Below are 7,500 nucleotides of genomic sequence, written 5' to 3' on the forward strand. Positions count from 1 at the left end.
CAGGGAGCGGGCTAACCCAAAGCAGGAGATCCCTGCTGGTGGCGCAGCAACTCAGAGGCGAGTGCTAAGGAGCTACTGAGAAGCAAACTTAGTGCAATTGTAAGACGCAGCTGGGGAATTAGCTCAAATGGTAGCGCGCTCGCTTTGCATGTGAGAGGTAGCGGGATCGATGCCTGCATTTTCCACTCATCTTTTGGCTCGGGGCAATGGCTCAAACGCAACAGTGGTGTCAGCTGTCGGTGAACCCGTGTACTTCCGAAGGGTCTCCACACGCTGAGGTACAGAGGGGCCAAGGGACATCAAATCCTTTGGTGTGCCGTAGCAGCAAGTCTTGTCGATAGTCTTGTGCAGCAAAAATGGAAAGCTGAGATGAGGGATAAAAATGCTTTGCAAGTATCAATGCCTTCTCTGAGGATCGAACTCAGGACCTTCAGATTATGAGACTGACGCGCTGCCTACTGCGCTAAGAAGGCACTTGCCGTGCAAACTGCTGGGCAGCATGACCAAGTAGGTGCGCTTGCGAGGCATCTAGCGCCATAATGCAAAGTGCGTAAAGAAGTTCGAGCCAGGTAGGAGTCGAACCTACAATCTTCTGATCCGTAGTCAGACGCGTTATCCATTGCGCCACAGGCCCAGCCTGTACAGAGCAGCTGGCAACTCACAGTCCCACAACACTGCGGCATCAGCAGGTACACCAGGCCGGGAGCGTCAAAAGGCGCACGGCGGACAATCACCAAAGCGAGACACCTTTGCCGCTTCCCTTCGATTTTCAGGTGGTAGAGCGGAGGACTGCAGTGGAAAAAAAGCAAAGCAAAGTCGTCGTTAGGTCGCTGGTTCGACTCCGGCTTGAAGGAGCGGGCGTTCTTGTGCAGTAAGTGAGCGGTAAGGAGCTTTTAGCTCAAGGCAGTGCTCTTAACTTGACGCTAGTTTACATGTTGCTGCTGAGGCACAGGACACCTCCATTGCTTGAGCAGTTGCATCTGCACACCAGCAGGGAGTGCCTTTGAGCAGCAATGCACCAAAACACCCACCACTCTCTTTCAGGCAAAACCTCAGGCAAAAGAATTCATCTATCAGTCAGACAGGGCTCTCGGCTGCTCCCTCACGCTCGTGGCGGCTGCTACTTTCCGGTCACCTCGCTTCCCTTCCGTCGGCTCGGGCTCTTTCTCGGCTTCTTTCCCCATTTCTCTGACTTCCCGCCCTGCCGTTGCTCGGTAACGCCGATTGGAGCAAAGCGTTGAAAGAGATCAGGGAGCGGGCTAACCCAAAGCAGGAGATCCCTGCTGGTGGCGCAGCAACTCAGAGGCGAGTGCTAAGGAGCTACTGAGAAGCAAACTTGGTGCAATTGTAAGACGCAGCTGGGGAATTAGCTCAAATGGTAGCGCGCTCGCTTTGCATGTGAGAGGTAGCGGGATCGATGCCTGCATTCTCCACTCCTCTTTTGGCTCGGGGCAATGGCTCAAACGCAACAGTGGTGTCAGCTGTCGGTGAACCTGTGTACTTCCGAAGGGTCTCCACACGCTGAGGGACAGAGGGGCCAAGGGACATCAAATCCTTTGGTGTGCCGTAGCAGCAAGTCTTGTGCAGCAAAAATGGAAAGCTGAGATGAGGGATAAGAAAGCTTTGCAAGTATCAATGCCTTCTCTGAGGGTTGAACTCAGGACCTTCAGATTATGAGACTGACGCGCTGCCTACTGCGCTAAGAAGGCACTTGCCATGCAAACTGCTGGGCAGCATGACCAAGTAGGTGCGCTTGCGAGGCATCTAGCGCCATAATGCAAAGTGCGTAAAAAAGTTCGAGCCAGGTAGGAGTCGAACCTACAATCTTCTGATCCGTAGTCAGACGCGTTATCCATTGCGCCACAGGCCCAGCTTGTACAGAGCAGCTGGCAACTCACAGTCCCACAACACTGCGGCATCAGCAGGTACACCAGGCCGGGAGCGTCAAAAGGCGCACGGCGGACAATCACCAAAGCGAGACACCTTTGCCGCTTCCCTTCGATTTTCAGGTGGTAGAGCGGAGGACTGCAGTGGGAAAAAAGCAAAGCAAAGTCGTCGTTAGGTCGCTGGTTCGACTCCGGCTTGAAGGAGCGGGCGTTCTTGTGCAGTAAGTGAGCGGTAAGGAGCTTTTAGCTCAAGGCAGTGCTCTTAACTTGACGCTAGTTTACATGTTGCTGCTGAGGCACAGGACACCTCCATTGCTTGAGCAGTTGCATCTGCACACCAGCAGGGAGTGCCTTTGAGCAGCAATGCACCAAAACACCCACCACTCTCTTTCAGGCAAAACCTCAGGCAAAAGAATTCATCTATCAGTCAGACAGGGCTCTCGGCTGCTCCCTCACGCTCGTGGCGGCTGCTACTTTCCGGTCACCTCGCTTCCCTTCCGTCGGCTCGGGCTCTTTCTCGGCTTCTTTCCCCATTTCTCTGACTTCCCGCCCTGCCGTTGCTCGGTAACGCCGATTGGAGCAAAGCGTTGAAAGAGATCAGGGAGCGGGCTAACCCAAAGCAGGAGATCCCTGCTGGTGGCGCAGCAACTCAGAGGCGAGTGCTAAGGAGCTACTGAGAAGCAAACTTGGTGCAATTGTAAGACGCAGCTGGGGAATTAGCTCAAATGGTAGCGCGCTCGCTTTGCATGTGAGAGGTAGCGGGATCGATGCCTGCATTTTCCACTCCTCTTTTGGCTCGGGGCAATGGCTCAAACGCAACAGTGGTGTCAGCTGTGGGTGAACCCGTGTACTTCCGAAGGGTCTCCACACGCTGAGGTACAGAGGGGCCAAGGGACATCAAATCCTTTGGTGTGCCGTAGCAGCAAGTCTTGTGCAGCAAAAATGGAAAGCTGAGATGAGGGATAAGAAAGCTTTGCAAGTATCAATGCCTTCTCTGAGGATCGAACTCAGGACCTTCAGATTATGAGACTGACGCGCTGCCTACTGCGCTAAGAAGGCACTTGCCATGCAAACTGCTGGGCAGCATGACCAAGTAGGTGCGCTTGCGAGGCATCTAGCGCCATAATGCAAAGTGCGTAAAAAAGTTCGAGCCAGGTAGGAGTCGAACCTACAATCTTCTGATCCATAGTCAGACGCGTTATCCATTGCGCCACAGGCCCAGCTTGTACAGAGCAGCTGGCAACTCACAGTCCCACAACACTGCGGCATCAGCAGGTACACCAGGCCGGGAGCGTCAAAAGGCGCACGGCGGACAATCACAAAGCGAGACACCTTTGCCACTTCCCTTCGATTTTCAGGTGGTAGAGCGGAGGACTGCAGTGGGAAAAAAGCAAAGCAAAGTCGTCGTTAGGTCGCTGGTTCGACTCCGGCTTGAAGGAGCGGGCGTTCTTGTGCAGTAAGTGAGCGGTAAGGAGCTTTTAGCTCAAGGCAGTGCTCTTAACTTGATGCTAGTTTACATGTTGCTGCTGAGGCACAGGACACCTCCATTGCTTGAGCAGTTGCATCTGCACACCAGCAGGGAGTGCCTTTGAGCAGCAATGCACCAAAACACCCACCACTCTCTTTCAGGCAAAACCTCAGGCAAAAGAATTCATCTATCAGTCAGACAGGGCTCTCGGCTGCTCCCTCACGCTCGTGGCGGCTGCTACTTTCCGGTCACCTCGCTTCCCTTCCGTCGGCTCGGGCTCTTTCTCGGCTTCTTTCCCCATTTCTCTGACTTCCCGCCCTGCCGTTGCTCGGTAACGCCGATTGGAGCAAAGCGTTGAAAGAGATCAGGGAGCGGGCTAACCCAAAGCAGGAGATCCCTGCTGGTGGCGCAGCAACTCAGAGGCGAGTGCTAAGGAGCTACTGAGAAGCAAACTTGGTGCAATTGTAAGACGCAGCTGGGGAATTAGCTCAAATGGTAGAGCGCTCGCTTTGCATGTGAGAGGTAGCGGGATCGATGCCCGCATTCTCCACTCCTCTTTTGGCTCGGGGCAATGGCTCAAACGCAACAGTGGTGTCAGCTGTCGGTGAACCTGTGTACTTCCGAAGGGTCTCCACACGCTGAGGGACAGAGGTGCCAAGGGACATCAAATCCTTTGGTGTGCCGTAGCAGCAAGTCTTGTGCAGCAAAAATGGAAAGCTGAGATGAGGGATAAGAAAGCTTTGCAAGTATCAATGCCTTCTCTGAGGGTTGAACTCAGGACCTTCAGATTATGAGACTGACGCGCTGCCTACTGCGCTAAGAAGGCACTTGCCATGCAAACTGCTGGGCAGCATGACCAAGTAGGTGCGCTTGCGAGGCATCTAGCGCCATAATGCAAAGTGCGTAAAAAAGTTCGAGCCAGGTAGGAGTCGAACCTACAATCTTCTGATCCATAGTCAGACGCGTTATCCATTGCGCCACAGGCCCAGCTTGTACAGAGCAGCTGGCAACTCACAGTCCCACAACACTGCGGCATCAGCAGGTACACCAGGCCGGGAGCGTCAAAAGGCGCACGGCGGACAATCACAAAGCGAGACACCTTTGCCACTTCCCTTCGATTTTCAGGTGGTAGAGCGGAGGACTGCAGTGGGAAAAAAGCAAAGCAAAGTCGTCGTTAGGTCGCTGGTTCGACTCCGGCTTGAAGGAGCGGGCGTTCTTGTGCAGTAAGTGAGCGGTAAGGAGCTTTTAGCTCAAGGCAGTGCTCTTAACTTGATGCTAGTTTACATGTTGCTGCTGAGGCACAGGACACCTCCATTGCTTGAGCAGTTGCATCTGCACACCAGCAGGGAGTGCCTTTGAGCAGCAATGCACCAAAACACCCACCACTCTCTTTCAGGCAAAACCTCAGGCAAAAGAATTCATCTATCAGTCAGACAGGGCTCTCGGCTGCTCCCTCACGCTCGTGGCGGCTGCTACTTTCCGGTCACCTCGCTTCCCTTCCGTCGGCTCGGGCTCTTTCTCGGCTTCTTTCCCCATTTCTCTGACTTCCCGCCCTGCCGTTGCTCGGTAACGCCGATTGGAGCAAAGCGTTGAAAGAGATCAGGGAGCGGGCTAACCCAAAGCAGGAGATCCCTGCTGGTGGCGCAGCAACTCAGAGGCGAGTGCTAAGGAGCTACTGAGAAGCAAACTTGGTGCAATTGTAAGACGCAGCTGGGGAATTAGCTCAAATGGTAGCGCGCTCGCTTTGCATGTGAGAGGTAGCGGGATCGATGCCTGCATTTTCCACTCATCTTTTGGCTCGGGGCAATGGCTCAAACGCAACAGTGGTGTCAGCTGTCGGTGAACCCGTGTACTTCCGAAGGGTCTCCACACGCTGAGGTACAGAGGGGCCAAGGGACATCAAATCCTTTGGTGTGCCGTAGCAGCAAGTCTTGTCGATAGTCTTGTGCAGCAAAAATGGAAAGCTGAGATGAGGGATAAAAATGCTTTGCAAGTATCAATGCCTTCTCTGAGGATCGAACTCAGGACCTTCAGATTATGAGACTGACGCGCTGCCTACTGCGCTAAGAAGGCACTTGCCGTGCAAACTGCTGGGCAGCATGACCAAGTAGGTGCGCTTGCGAGGCATCTAGCGCCATAATGCAAAGTGCGTAAAAAAGTTCGAGCCAGGTAGGAGTCGAACCTACAATCTTCTGATCCGTAGTCAGACGCGTTATCCATTGCGCCACAGGCCCAGCCTGTACAGAGCAGCTGGCAACTCACAGTCCCACAACACTGCGGCATCAGCAGGTACACCAGGCCGGGAGCGTCAAAAGGCGCACGGCGGACAATCACCAAAGCGAGACACCTTTGCCGCATCCCTTCGATTTTCAGGTGGTAGAGCGGAGGACTGCAGTGGAAAAAAAGCAAAGCAAAGTCGTCGTTAGGTCGCTGGTTCGACTCCGGCTTGAAGGAGCGGGCGTTCTTGTGCAGTAAGTGAGCGGTAAGGAGCTTTTAGCTCAAGGCAGTGCTCTTAACTTGACGCTAGTTTACATGTTGCTGCTGAGGCACAGGACACCTCCATTGCTTGAGCAGTTGCATCTGCACACCAGCAGGGAGTGCCTTTGAGCAGCAATGCACCAAAACACCCACCACTCTCTTTCAGGCAAAACCTCAGGCAAAAGAATTCATCTATCAGTCAGACAGGGCTCTCGGCTGCTCCCTCACGCTCGTGGCGGCTGCTACTTTCCGGTCACCTCGCTTCCCTTCCGTCGGCTCGGGCTCTTTCTCGGCTTCTTTCCCCATTTCTCTGACTTCCCGCCCTGCCGTTGCTCGGTAACGCCGATTGGAGCAAAGCGTTGAAAGAGATCAGGGAGCGGGCTAACCCAAAGCAGGAGATCCCTGCTGGTGGCGCAGCAACTCAGAGGCGAGTGCTAAGGAGCTACTGAGAAGCAAACTTGGTGCAATTGTAAGACGCAGCTGGGGAATTAGCTCAAATGGTAGAGCGCTCGCTTTGCATGTGAGAGGTAGCGGGATCGATGCCCGCATTCTCCACTCCTCTTTTGGCTCGGGGCAATGGCTCAAACGCAACAGTGGTGTCAGCTGTCGGTGAACCTGTGTACTTCCGAAGGGTCTCCACACGCTGAGGGACAGAGGTGCCAAGGGACATCAAATCCTTTGGTGTGCCGTAGCAGCAAGTCTTGTGCAGCAAAAATGGAAAGCTGAGATGAGGGATAAGAAAGCTTTGCAAGTATCAATGCCTTCTCTGAGGGTTGAACTCAGGACCTTCAGATTATGAGACTGACGCGCTGCCTACTGCGCTAAGAAGGCACTTGCCATGCAAACTGCTGGGCAGCATGACCAAGTAGGTGCGCTTGCGAGGCATCTAGCGCCATAATGCAAAGTGCGTAAAAAAGTTCGAGCCAGGTAGGAGTCGAACCTACAATCTTCTGATCCATAGTCAGACGCGTTATCCATTGCGCCACAGGCCCAGCTTGTACAGAGCAGCTGGCAACTCACAGTCCCACAACACTGCGGCATCAGCAGGTACACCAGGCCGGGAGCGTCAAAAGGCGCACGGCGGACAATCACAAAGCGAGACACCTTTGCCACTTCCCTTCGATTTTCAGGTGGTAGAGCGGAGGACTGCAGTGGGAAAAAAGCAAAGCAAAGTCGTCGTTAGGTCGCTGGTTCGACTCCGGCTTGAAGGAGCGGGCGTTCTTGTGCAGTAAGTGAGCGGTAAGGAGCTTTTAGCTCAAGGCAGTGCTCTTAACTTGATGCTAGTTTACATGTTGCTGCTGAGGCACAGGACACCTCCATTGCTTGAGCAGTTGCATCTGCACACCAGCAGGGAGTGCCTTTGAGCAGCAATGCACCAAAACACCCACCACTCTCTTTCAGGCAAAACCTCAGGCAAAAGAATTCATCTATCAGTCAGACAGGGCTCTCGGCTGCTCCCTCACGCTCGTGGCGGCTGCTACTTTCCGGTCACCTCGCTTCCCTTCCGTCGGCTCGGGCTCTTTCTCGGCTTCTTTCCCCATTTCTCTGACTTCCCGCCCTGCCGTTGCTCGGTAACGCCGATTGGAGCAAAGCGTTGAAAGAGATCAGGGAGCGGGCTAACCCAAAGCAGGAGATCCCTGCTGGTGGCGCAGCAACTCAGAGGCGAGT

General features: G+C 54.1%; 3 non-coding genes across 3 annotated transcripts; all 3 read right to left on the minus strand.

The window, feature by feature from the left end:
* Positions 1-3,033: 3,033 nt before the first annotated feature.
* Positions 3,034-3,106, minus strand: trnah-aug (transfer RNA histidin (anticodon AUG)). Its single transcript has one exon. It is a non-coding gene; the product is annotated as a tRNA-His (tRNA).
* A 1,162-nt stretch (positions 3,107-4,268) lies between these two features.
* Positions 4,269-4,341, minus strand: trnah-aug (transfer RNA histidin (anticodon AUG)). The gene has a single exon. It is a non-coding gene; the product is annotated as a tRNA-His (tRNA).
* Positions 4,342-6,751: 2,410 nt separating this feature from the next.
* On the minus strand, positions 6,752-6,824 carry trnah-aug (transfer RNA histidin (anticodon AUG)). Its single transcript has one exon. It is a non-coding gene; the product is annotated as a tRNA-His (tRNA).
* Between the last annotated feature and the right edge of the window lie 676 nt (positions 6,825-7,500).

The sequence above is a fragment of the Somniosus microcephalus genome, unplaced genomic scaffold, assembly GCF_052327205.1.
Source record: "Somniosus microcephalus isolate GS21.2 unplaced genomic scaffold, FLI_Smic_1.0 scaffold63, whole genome shotgun sequence".
Lineage (NCBI taxonomy): Eukaryota > Metazoa > Chordata > Chondrichthyes > Squaliformes > Somniosidae > Somniosus > Somniosus microcephalus.